An 11719-nucleotide genomic window follows, 5' to 3' on the forward strand; every position below is an offset into this window, starting at 1 on the left:
CCCGGAGTGCAGTCAGGACTTTCTGGTGCAGTCTCTTGTGCCCCCTGCCGGCACACATGAAGTAACTCTGGCCAATGGAAAAGAAGGAATCCCAAAACATTCACAGAAACACGGTCGAAAGAGACATTAACAGTGGTGTGTGTGTGTGTGTGTGTGTGTGTGTGTGTGTGTGTGTGTGTGTGTGTTTAACCCGTCAAGAGAAGGAAAAAAAAAAAAGGATCCAAAGCCTTCTCTCTTTTCTAAGTCTCATTCTCCACCCGTCCTCTCTCTCTGTGGCATCACTTTCGGGGCAGACTGGCAAAGGACTTTCGTGAGGGGTTTTCATGGATTCTGGGCGACACTTTCAAAAAAAAAAAAAAAAAAAAAAACGGCATCTCTCATTCCGTCCCTCAGCCCAGCTCCTTTTGAGGAACCAGCCGGTCTGATTGGAGAGAGATAGCAGAGACTTCCGGCAGGGGGCAGCGCAGGCTTGTATTTGTCTCTGCCTGGCCAGCTCTGCGTTCCCTTGGCATTTTCTCAGTGTCTTGTTTGAGCCTGCTGAGGACAGTACCCAGGCACTTCATTTTTAGAACTAAGAGACTGCCACACACACTCGGGTCAATACAGTAGGAGGGGACCGGGTGGGAAGGGCAGGGGTGGCGCGAGGAGGGTCTGAGGGAACTGTGATCACAGGGGAGCCACCCAAGTAGATGGGGGCACTTGCACCAGCTTTGCAGGACACTGCTCCATGCTCCTCTTCTTTCCTCGCCCAACAAGACTCCACCGGCTCCAGAAGAGCAAAGAGATGTCAGGAGGGGCCACCCTTAGGCAAGGCATGGTATCTTCTGAGGGAGGCGCCTCCTTTTGAGATCCATCTTGGGAAGAGGGAAACTACACAAAAGAATCCAGAGTTAAAACCTACTGGACAGCTAGAAGGGAAAGGGGCTTGAAATGATTGTTGAGACTTCCCCCAGCCCCCCCCCCCGACTTGAGTCTGTTCCAATGCGGTGTCAAACCATGACATGGGGCCCCTTGGTCCTTCACAGTCTGTAAGCAAGAACTTTTGGCCACTGAACTATTTGGCCCACTATTTTCTTAACTGCAGTAAAATATGCAAGTGACCATTTTTAAGTGCCCGATTCCATAGTGAGGATGATTTCCTGCTAGATTCTTGTGGTTTCCACAAATGTGCATGAGGCACAAGGCTGGGAAGATGACTCTACATGGGCCACGTGCCTTCCATCCAAGCATAAGGACCTGAGTCAGATCACTGACAACACACACGCACACGCATATGCACCCATGCACGCACACAAAAGCCCAGGCATGGGAACAGGCAAGGTAGAGACAAACAGATAAGGAGATCAAAGTGGTCCAGGCACCAATCCTTGAGTGCTGGATTCTGGATTTAGTGATGAACCCTGTCTCAAAAGATATGGTGGTGCATAACTGAGAGATACCCTGATGTGTTTATAAAAAGATAAAGAGGTATAAGATATGTTCTAGGGGGTGTGGTGAGGTATGGGGGAAGGGGATGTCTCAGCAGGCCCATGCTAAGGCATCCCTTCCCCCTTAGGGACCAGACATATGACATAGAATAGAGTTTATTCAGGGCATGGGGAGGAGAGTTAAGAGGGTAGTAGAGGCAGAGAAAGGCAGAGAGACGGGTAGAGTAGAGAAATAGAGGCCAGCCATGACCACGTGGAGAGAGGGGAAAAGGAAAAGGAATGGGGAAAGGTGGGGGTGGGGGAACAAAAGGGAGCAAGAGGCAAGAAGGCAAGAGAGAGGAGGGGGCAAGCAGCCCCTTTTATAGTGGGCCAGGCCTATCTGGCTGTTGCCAGGTAACTATGGGGAGGAACATGCCTGGCTGTTGCCAGGTAACTGTGGTGTGGCGCTTAGACAGAATGCTAACACACAGTGTTGACTTCTGGCCTCCATGCATACATCCAAGCATACACACACGCGCGCACACACACACACACACACACACACACACGGATGAGGAACAGAAGTGTGGTGAGTCTCAAGGCACAGACCTGAAGGGTGACCTTGCTGAGAAGAAAAACTCAGGAGTTACAGGTGGGTGCAAGGTTCTGCAGGTCCCTGTGCGCCTCTGAACATCCCAGATGCCTCAACCCTGTATCTCGGTCACATCTCCCTGCTGCGTCGCCATTACACAAAGACTCATGCTCAAATAGTAGTCCTCAAAAGTGAACCCATGGAAAATAACTGGTACAATCAGGCAAAGTGGTGCATGCTTGTAATCAGCCCTGGAGAGGCAGGGACAGTGGATTCCTGTGAGTTTTTAGGACAGCCTGCTCTACCCAACCACAGGCCAACCAAGGCTACACTGAGATCCTGTCTCAAAAACACCAAGAAGAGAAAGAAGGGAGAAAAGGAAAGAAGAAAAAAGAGTCTCTCATGCAAAGAGTGAATGGGAAGTTATAATTATTCATGACCAGATATTTTTTTCCTTTTCTTTTCTCTCTCTCTCTCTGTTTTAAAAGATTTATTTATTTTATATATGTGAATACACTGTTGCTGTCTTCAGATGCACCAGAAGAGGACATCAGATCCCATTACAGATGGTTGTGAGGCACCATGTGGTTGCTGGGAATTGAACTCAGGACCTCTAGTAGAGCAATCAGTGCTCTTAACCACTGAGCCATCTCTTCAGCCTCTCTTTTTTTCTCCTTTATTTCTTCTTCTTCTTCTTCTTCTTCTTCTTCTTCTTCTTCTTCTTCTTCTTCTTCTTCTTCTTCTTCTTCTTCTTCTTCTTCTTCTTCTTCTCNTTATTTCTTCTTCTTCTTCTTCTTCTTCTTCTTCTTCTTCTTCTTCTTCTTCTTCTTCTTCTTCTTCTTCTTCTTCTTCTTCTTCTTCTCCTTCTCCTTCTCCTTCTCCTTCTCCTTCTCCTTCTCCTTCTCCTTCTCCTTCTCCTTCTCCTTCCTCCTCCTCTTCTTCTTCCTCCTCCTCTTCCTCTTCTTTCTTCCTCCTCTTCTTCCTCCTCCTCTTTTTCCTTCTCCTCCTCCTCTCCTTCCTCCTCCTTCTTCTTCAAGTTAAGACAGTTCCACCATGTAGTTCAAGCTAGTTTAGAGCTCAAGAGTGATCTGGTATCCACTGCTAGAATAGTGGGAAGGGGCTCAACATGCAGTAAATGAATCCACTCTAGATCGCAGCCAGGAAAAGGATTTGTTGAATACAGCAGGAAGCCACAGAGCTGGGCAGGAACTAGAATGCTGACTGTATTGTGCAATGGGTGAGTTGGGGGAGGGTAGGATGTGCAGTTTCCAAGCCTATAATTTACACTGGGTGAAGGACAGTCCTGATTGGCCAGTGCACAGTCCTGGGACTTCAGTGCAAGCTGTGGTGATGGGAAACTCCTGAAAAGAAGCTGTGTCTGCAGAGACTGGTTGATTGATTAGAATTTCAGCACTGTGGAAAGACCGGAATATTGCAGGCCACGGGCTAATTGTCTTATCTCGCGCTAGTTCTAGCGGGCTGGAGCAACCATTCCTTGCTGACTTCTGTGTCTGAGCTAATAATATTTTGTGACTAATAGAAAGCTGTTATATAGAGAAAACTTATCTCCAAATAACCAGAGACAGAGACAGAGACAGGAAAGGAAGGAATGAGAAGAAAAGAAGAAAGAAAGAGAGAGAGAGAGAGAGAGAGAAGGAAGAAAGCAAGCGTTTGAAATCCATTAACTTAAGAGAGTAATCCTTTCCACCAATCCAAAAGCTTAGAAGCTCAGAGTGCCATCAGCTAGCATCTGGACCAACAGAAAAGATTTCCCCCATCCTGCTGTACCACCCTCTGTGACGTATCCACCAATTCATTTCAAACTTGCCTTGATAGCAGAGCAGTGGTTGTGCCTGTGTTTAACCTCAGCCCTTTGGAGGCAGAGACAGGTGGATCTCTGTGAACTCCAGGACATAATGGTCTACAGATCACACTGCAGGACAGCCAGGGCTGCATAGTGAGACCCTGTCTCAAAAAAAAAAAAAAATTGCTTGCCTTGATTTATGACTTTGTTTTACAAAACTATAAAGCTTTATGAAACTGCTTCCACACTGGAATGTGGAATTTGGGGTAACCTAAATCTGTATCCCTGGACCCTGATCACTCACAGTGGCTCCAGCATAAACTAACCTCTTACTTCCTTTAAGATAAGAGTTTTGTGCCAACTCTGCTCTGCACGTAATTTCCCGTTGTGCAATGTCTGCCACAGAAATCTGGGCCCTGTGGGACAAGGTCAAGTAAATAAAAGTTATCCTGGTCAGAGGCCCTCAGGACACTGGGCTACAGCCCTTTGGTGTCAAGTTACAGTATTCTGCAACTAGAAGTTAGAGGAAGAGAAGACACCCTTCTGGTGCACTGGCCCCATTTTTGTTTGCTTGGTTGGTTGGTTGGTTTTCTGGTCTCTAATTAAAGGCTTTCTCTTCCGCACATCCCTATCTGGCCTCAAACGAATCTTCCTGCCCCAGCCTAACACCCCATCACACTTAATTCCTGAATTTTACTTTCCAGTGATTGTGGTGTGTGTGTGTGTGTGTGTGTGTGTGTGTGTGTGTGTGTGTGTGCACGCGCACACATACGTTCCTACAAGTGTGGAGCCAGAGAACAGTTCTATGGAAGCAGTCTTTCTTTCCACCTTTTTGTGAGTTTCCAGGATGGAAGTCCCCTCTCCTCTGAAGCTGCCAACGTGCTTGATCCTGCTCCTCCAGAGGGAGCTCGGGCCACGTTAGGGTGGGGTGCTCACGCCATCTGGTGATAGCATTCTGGCAGCTCGGCTCGCCTGCACCCACACCCTGCAGGACTACCAGGTGATGGTTAAGGCAGATAAGATCAGTGCTCTCGGTAAAGCAGCTGCTGTCTGTGTTGACCTGAACCTCTCTGGCCTGGCTTGTTTGCAAAGGCCCTGACCGGCTGAAGTCAACACTGGACACTTGCATTGTAGAGACTGGTGGGCGTTGCCTCAGCACCTGAAGCCACACCTACAAGCTGTCCAGTCCCCCTCCACCACCGCTACCCTCACTGACAGGAAACAAAAAAGGAAAAATCCAAGTTTGATGGTGACATGGGCTTTGGTCTTTCAGATCAAATGGCTTTTGTCAATATGTTCAATAAAAAACAAAACCTGGGGGCTGGAGAAATGGTGGTTAAGAGCACTGACTGCTCTTCCAGAGGTCCTGAGTTCAATTCCCAGCAACCACGTGGTAGCTCACAACCATTTGTAATGGGGTCTGATGCCCTCTTCTGGTGTGCTTATATATATAAAATAAGTAAATAAATCTTTAAAAATAAATAAATACATACATGGAGAGAGAAAACAAACAAACAAACAAACAGACAGACATGGAAGTCAAGTCATCAGACTTCACAGCAAATGCTTTTAACCAAGCCAGCACCCTGGCCCCTAAGCAGTAAAATGGGTTGGGTAACTGATCATGATGAGCCAGAAAACTGAACAAGACAGAACCTGAGCCCTGCTGATAACAGTGGCTAAGAAAGAAGTTGCTTCCTATATGCCTGGCCCCAGGCTAAGTATTTAGTCTCTCAGGCCTGTGCTTCGGCAAATGCTTATCCTAACCCCTGTCACAGGACAGGAGGCTGGACCCCAGGACCTGTAGGCTTCCGTCTTGTCACGTGGGAAATAATCTATGGCTGAGCCTGGACTTTGATGCAAGCCAACGGCTCTGAGTGCCTCGGTAATGACTATTTTCTTCTTGCTGACCCGGGGCCGTGTACAGCCCAGTTCAGCCATGAGCTCGGGGCTCAGAAGCTGCCAAAAGGACAAATTAAATTACAGTCAAGAGTCTTAGCGAGGCCGGGCGTGGTGGCGCACGCCTTTAATCCCAGCACTCGGGAGGCAGAGGCAGGTGGATTTCTGAGTTCGAGGCCAGCCTGGTCTACAAAGTGNAAAAAAAAAAAAAAAAAAAAAGAGTCTTAGCGAGCCAGAAATGCTCTAAATCTGACCACTCGGATTGGTAAATGTTCCTGCAACTGTTCTACTAGATCACTGGGACAACCAGAGGCGCAAGCACACACACACAGCTGTTACTGAAGGGCGCTTGCAGTTCTTCTGTCGCACGATGTCCGGGTTCTTTGTGTCTTGGACAAATAATTGAACGATGCACACACTACAGATTTGCGAGAGGTGATAGTAAAAGCCTACAGTATAAACCACAGAATGGGACTGAGCAAGCATGTGGCTCAAGCAAGCCAAATTTGCTTCCCAGGTTCTATTTTATGAGACTAGTTGGAGGAAGGAGCCAATCCCTGCAATGGGAACTGGGTGGAACCTTGCCTTGATTGACAGATCAGCTATTATATAACTTTGAACAATCAGCATATATGTATACATATACTCATATGTATACATATATGCTGATAAGATATATAGATAGATAGACATACCTTAATTTTAAGCATCTATATGGCCCATCATCAGTACTGTTTTAAGTGGGCCTTGTTTCTCTCTCCTCTCAGAGGGCTTGACCTCCTGGGTGTTGCCCTACTGGGGAGACACACTTTTCCAAGGGAGGCTCCCTGGGTTGTCCATCCTCTCACCTACTTCATGGCTGCCTCATTTCTTCTTCTACTGTCTCACTTCTCTCCCTTTGAGTACCCACCATTTTAACCTTGGGGGGAGGAGCCTAGGTCAGCAAAGGAACTGAGAAAATCAAGAGTATCTCAGTATCCTAATACAGCTCAGGGTATGTGCAGTTGTGCTGCTGCCTCAGGGGACCTTCTGCCTGTCCCTCCCTTTCCATCCTAACTTTCCTCACCAGCTCTTTAAGGGACTTTGGCTTGGACTGAAACTCCAGCTATGGAGGCCATCTTTGGAAACAAACAGTGATATCTCTTGATCTCAAAGGACAGAACCAGAAACAAGGCATGAGGCTCTATTCTTATATTCTTCTTTGCTTCCTGTATGTGTGGGTTTGGATTTTGGTTGGTTGGTTGGTTGGTTAGTTAGTTGGTTGGTTGGTTAGTTGGTTGGTTGGTTGGTTGGTTGGTTGGTTGGTTGGTTGGTTAGTTGGTTAGTTGGTTGGTTGGTTGGTTGGTTAGTTGGTTTCTGGTAGTGCTAGAAATTGGACCCAGCCCTCACAAATGGTGCTAAGAGCTCAATCACTGAACTTCATCACCAAGCCTTTTTGAACATGTCTATTTTTTAAAGATTTACTTATTTATACAAGTACACTGTAGTTGCCTTCAAACGCACCAGAAGAGGGCATCAGATCCCATTACAGATGATTGTGAGCCACCATGTGGTTGCTGGGAATTGAACTCGGGACCTCTGGAAGAGCAATCAGTGCTCTTAATCTCTGAGCCATCTCTCCAGCCCCGAACATGTGTATTTTTAAAGACTTACTTTTATTATTTGTAATTACTTGTGTGTGTGTGTGGATGGATGTGTGCACATAAGTGCGGGATAGATGCATTGGATTCCCTGGCGTGTCAGTTAGAAACAGTTGTGAACCGCCCAACATGGATGCTGAGCCAAACTCGGCTCCTCTGGAAGAGCAGTACATGCTTGTAGCATCTCTCCAGGCCTTCGGGCATTTTCAAAATTTTATATTGAAACTGAGTCTACATTTTCCAAACTGACCTCGAGCTATTTTATGTAAGAGTGCTCTATCTGTGTGTACACCTACATGCCAGAAGAGGGCATCAGATCCCACTATAGATGGTTGTGAGCCACCATGTGGTTGCTGGGAATTGAACTCAGAGTCTCTGGGAAAGTAGCTGGTGCTCTTAACCACTGAGCCATCTCTTCAGCCCTTGTTTTATTAATTTTTTAATGAGCACGCTATATTTCAAGCTAGTGGGGGGAAAAGCTAGAAAGAAAAAAGGGGTTATATATGGTGATACGTCCGGGTCACCAGGCAGCTGTGCACAGCATAGCTTTAATTAACCTCCCCCTCTCCTTTAGATCTGTTTCTGACCTTTCTTGGCAATCTGTGTTGTGAGTGGGGAAGCATTGTAAGCAGGAAACCAGCAGCCATCTAATTAGTGACACGAACATCTGCTTATAGACGCTGGGCTGGACTTATCATGAAACTAAAACCAGCCTCTGGAGTCTGATGGATTTGTAGTGTAGGCATTCACAGTTTCTTTCTCCTTTTGTTATCTATTTGGGGCATCTGTTTTCAGTTGTCTGCACAAGTGGGCAATGTCAGGGTGGACAGAAGTGTTTCCACGGGTGCTGGGTACTGCCTGTGTTCTCGTCTGCCTTTAGTTTCAGCTTTCAACCCATTGCTGGTGTTCCTGTGGCATAGAAAAGGTGGCTTTGAAACGTTAAGTCCCAATATTGACCTTGAGTTGGAAGAGGCGACTCCGGTCTCAAATTGGAGAGCCATGATCCAAAGGAAGTAGTGCAGCTGTTTATCGGGGGTCTGAGCTTGGAAACCACAGATGAGAGCTGAGGAGAACATTTTCAGAAATTGGGACACACTTACAGACTGTGTGGTAATGAGAGATTTCCCCAAACAAAACATTCTAAGGGCTTTGGTTTTGTGACCTACTCTTGTTTTCTTTGTTTGCTTGTTTTTAAGATTTACTTACTTGTTTATTTGTTTGTTTATTATATGTAAGTACAGTGTAGCTGTCTTCAGACACCCCAGAAGAGGGCACCAGATCTCATTACAGATGGTTGTTGGGATTTGAACTCAGGACCTTTAGGAAGAGCAGTCAGTGCTCTTAACTGCTGAGCCATCTCTCCAGCCCCCTGTGACCTACTCTTGTGTTGAAGAGGTGGATGCTGCTCTGTGTGCTCGGCCACACAAGATTGATGGGTGTGTGGTGGAACCCTGTAAGAAAATCTTTGTTGGTGGTATTAAAGAGGATACGGAAGAATATAATCTGAGAGACCACTTTGAAAAGTGTGGCAAGGTTAAAACCATAGACATTACGGAAGACAGGCAGAGTGGGAAAAAGAGAGGGTTTGCTTTTGTAACTTTTGATGATCACAGCACAATTGATAAAATTGTTGTTCAGAAATGCCACACTCGAGCCGGGCGTGGTGGCACACGCCTTTAATCCCAGCACTCGGGAGGCAGGGGCAGGCGGATTTCTGAGTTCAAGGCCAGCCTGGTCTACAGAGTGAGTTCCAGTACAGTCAGGGCTATACAGAGAAACACTGTCTCCAAAACAAAACAAAACAAAACAAAATACCACACTATTAATGGGTATAATCGTGAAGTGATAAGGGCCCTTTCTAAACAGGAGATGCAGTCTGCTGGATCACAGAGAAGTCATGGAGGTGGATCTGGCAGCTTTATGGGTCTTGGAGGAAACTTTGGAGGTGGTGGAGGAAACTTTAGTCGTGGAGGAAACTTTGGTGGAAGAGGAAGCTGTGATGGTGGAGGTGGTGGCAGCAGAGGTAGTTATGGAGGTGGTGATGGTGGGTATAATGAATTTGGAGGTGATGGTGGCAACTATGGTGGTGGTCCTGGTTACCGTGGCAGAGGAGGTTATGGGCCAGGATATGGAAACCAGGGTGGTGGATATGGTGAGGGAAGAGGAGAATAGGACGGTTACAATGAAGGAGGAAATGTTGGTGGACGTAACTGTGGTGGTGGTGGGAACTATAATGACTTCAGAAATATAGTGGACAGCAACAATCAAATTATGGGCCCATGAAGGGGAGCAATTTTGGTGGAAGAAGCTGAGGCAGTTCCTATGGTGGTGGCTATGGATCTGGAGGTAGAAGTGGTGGATATGGTAACGGGAGGTTTTAAAATAAAACAGAAACGGCTACTGTTCTTAGCAGGAGAGCGAGCAAGGTGTTGTCGGGGAAGCTGCAGGTTACTTTTAGGCGGTCATCCCTAATGCATTAGAGGAACTGTAAAAATCTGCCACAGGAGGAACAATGATCCGTAGTCAGAAAAGTTACTGCAGCTTACACAGGAAACCTTGTTCAGGGCTGTCATAGCCACAGTTTGCAAAAAGTACAGCTATTGACTAATGAGATGTAGTGTCAATCAAATATACATTCCTGAGTCTTTTATCTGTTATAGTGAAAGAACCTAGTGGGGAAACCCTCACTCAATTCCCGTTCGGTGTGCACCCAAGAATCACGAACAGACGACCATTTTGATGTAACAGCATGAGGTAGTTTAATGACGGAGCTCCGGGCCGACACATATCTCTCGCAGGAGACAGAGGTGTCGACCACATGGTGGAGCCATAATGGCGGAGCTCCGGGTCGAACCGTATCTCACGCAGGAGACAGTGGATTCGACCCCGAGGCTTGGAAGCTAGGGACTTTTATAGAAAAGGGGTGGGGCCAGGGGAGGAATTGGCGAGGTTTCACATGATTGGTTCATTTAAACATCAACAGACTGTCAGAAGGGCGGGAGATAGGGAGGCACCAGGCCAGTCAGGACATGTAACGACGGGCCTGCCCGGGCATGTCCTGGCCTGCTCGACTATGTTCTCAGCCCCAGGTTTCAAAGCTCACAAACAACTCTTTTGGCTATTTGACATAAATTACATGAATCACAGGTCTCAAGTTTTATTTCCTTTCAGTAGCTTTGTCTTTTTCTTTTCATTACATCATGTATATTGCTCTATCAATTGTGGTAGTGGTACCAGGAATAAAAGATTAAGGAATTTTAAATTTTTTTTAAGTCCTTCATTCGTGAGTAAACCATGTGCCTGCCAGCCCTACCCTACCTATAGTTCCCTGGCCACCTTAAAAGGGAGTATGCCATGCTCTCTATCTTCTGGCCAGGAAGTTTCCCCGGTGGGGAATCATTCTGAGAACCATCCGGTAAGAAGTCTTTCTGGCCTTATCCATGAGAAACCATGAGACAATTCTGCCTTGGGGGAATGGTGTTCTCTTGGAATTTTTCTCTTCACATCTTGTTGGGTCAACTTAAAATATTCATTTTCATGTCTTTAGAGCAGTGAGTGGTTCTCGACCTGTAGGTCGCAACCCCTTTGGGGGCAGGTCACATGTCAGATATTCTGAATATCAAATATTTACATGAAGTAGCAACAAAATAATTTTATGGTTGGGGGTGTTCACCACAACATGAGGAGCTGTATTAAAGGGTCACAGCACTAGGAAGGCTGAGAACCCCTGCTTTAGACTGAGGGTTTTCAACCTCCATACTCCTGGCCTTCAGGAGTCAGACTATCCTTCACTGTTGGCACCTGTGGTCAATTGTGAGCTATGTTAGAAGCCTCCCCAATCTCTGCCCACTAGAGACCAGTAGCACTCACGACTACCATGAACACACACACACATGAGTTGTGACAAGCACATCTAAGTTTCCCCTAGAGGCCTTACTGGCAAGAACAGGAGGCGTGAACTAGCTGTGCGTTTTTAGGAGTAGAAGCCCTAGCATGAAGAGTTCTAACTTCTGTCTTACCCAGAAGCTGGAAATGTCCTTGGATCTGCCCCAGCCAAAGGCCAGAAATACAAAAAAGAGGGAGTTGGGTTTCTGGCCTGGATTTTTCTAATCTCTCCTTCCTGAAGTGAGTAGCTCTGACTGGAAGGTGTGGCCACCATTCCAGGCCAGACACTAGTCCCTCTGGCTAACAGCTTTGGAATTGGATCTCTGGATTTTCCTGGTAAAACTGTTCTAGTCCCCAGTTTCAGCCCATCTCTCAACTGACTTGAGAATGGCAGCCCTTGAGGGGAGAGTAGATAGCTAGACGATGGGTAGCCTTGGAGGGAGTGAGTAGGACCCCGCCCTCACCTTTGAACCCCACCTCCCCTTTCCCTGGT

The 11719-nt window shown here is 46.8% G+C and overlaps 1 pseudogene; it reads left to right on the forward strand.

Moving 5' to 3' along the window:
• Positions 1–7470: 7470 nt before the first annotated feature.
• LOC110284549 lies at positions 7471–9722 on the forward strand (annotated as a pseudogene).
• The last annotated feature ends 1997 nt before the right edge of the window (positions 9723–11719 follow it).

The sequence above is a fragment of the Mus caroli genome, chromosome 18, assembly GCF_900094665.2.
Source record: "Mus caroli chromosome 18, CAROLI_EIJ_v1.1, whole genome shotgun sequence".
Classification (NCBI taxonomy): domain Eukaryota; kingdom Metazoa; phylum Chordata; class Mammalia; order Rodentia; family Muridae; genus Mus; species Mus caroli.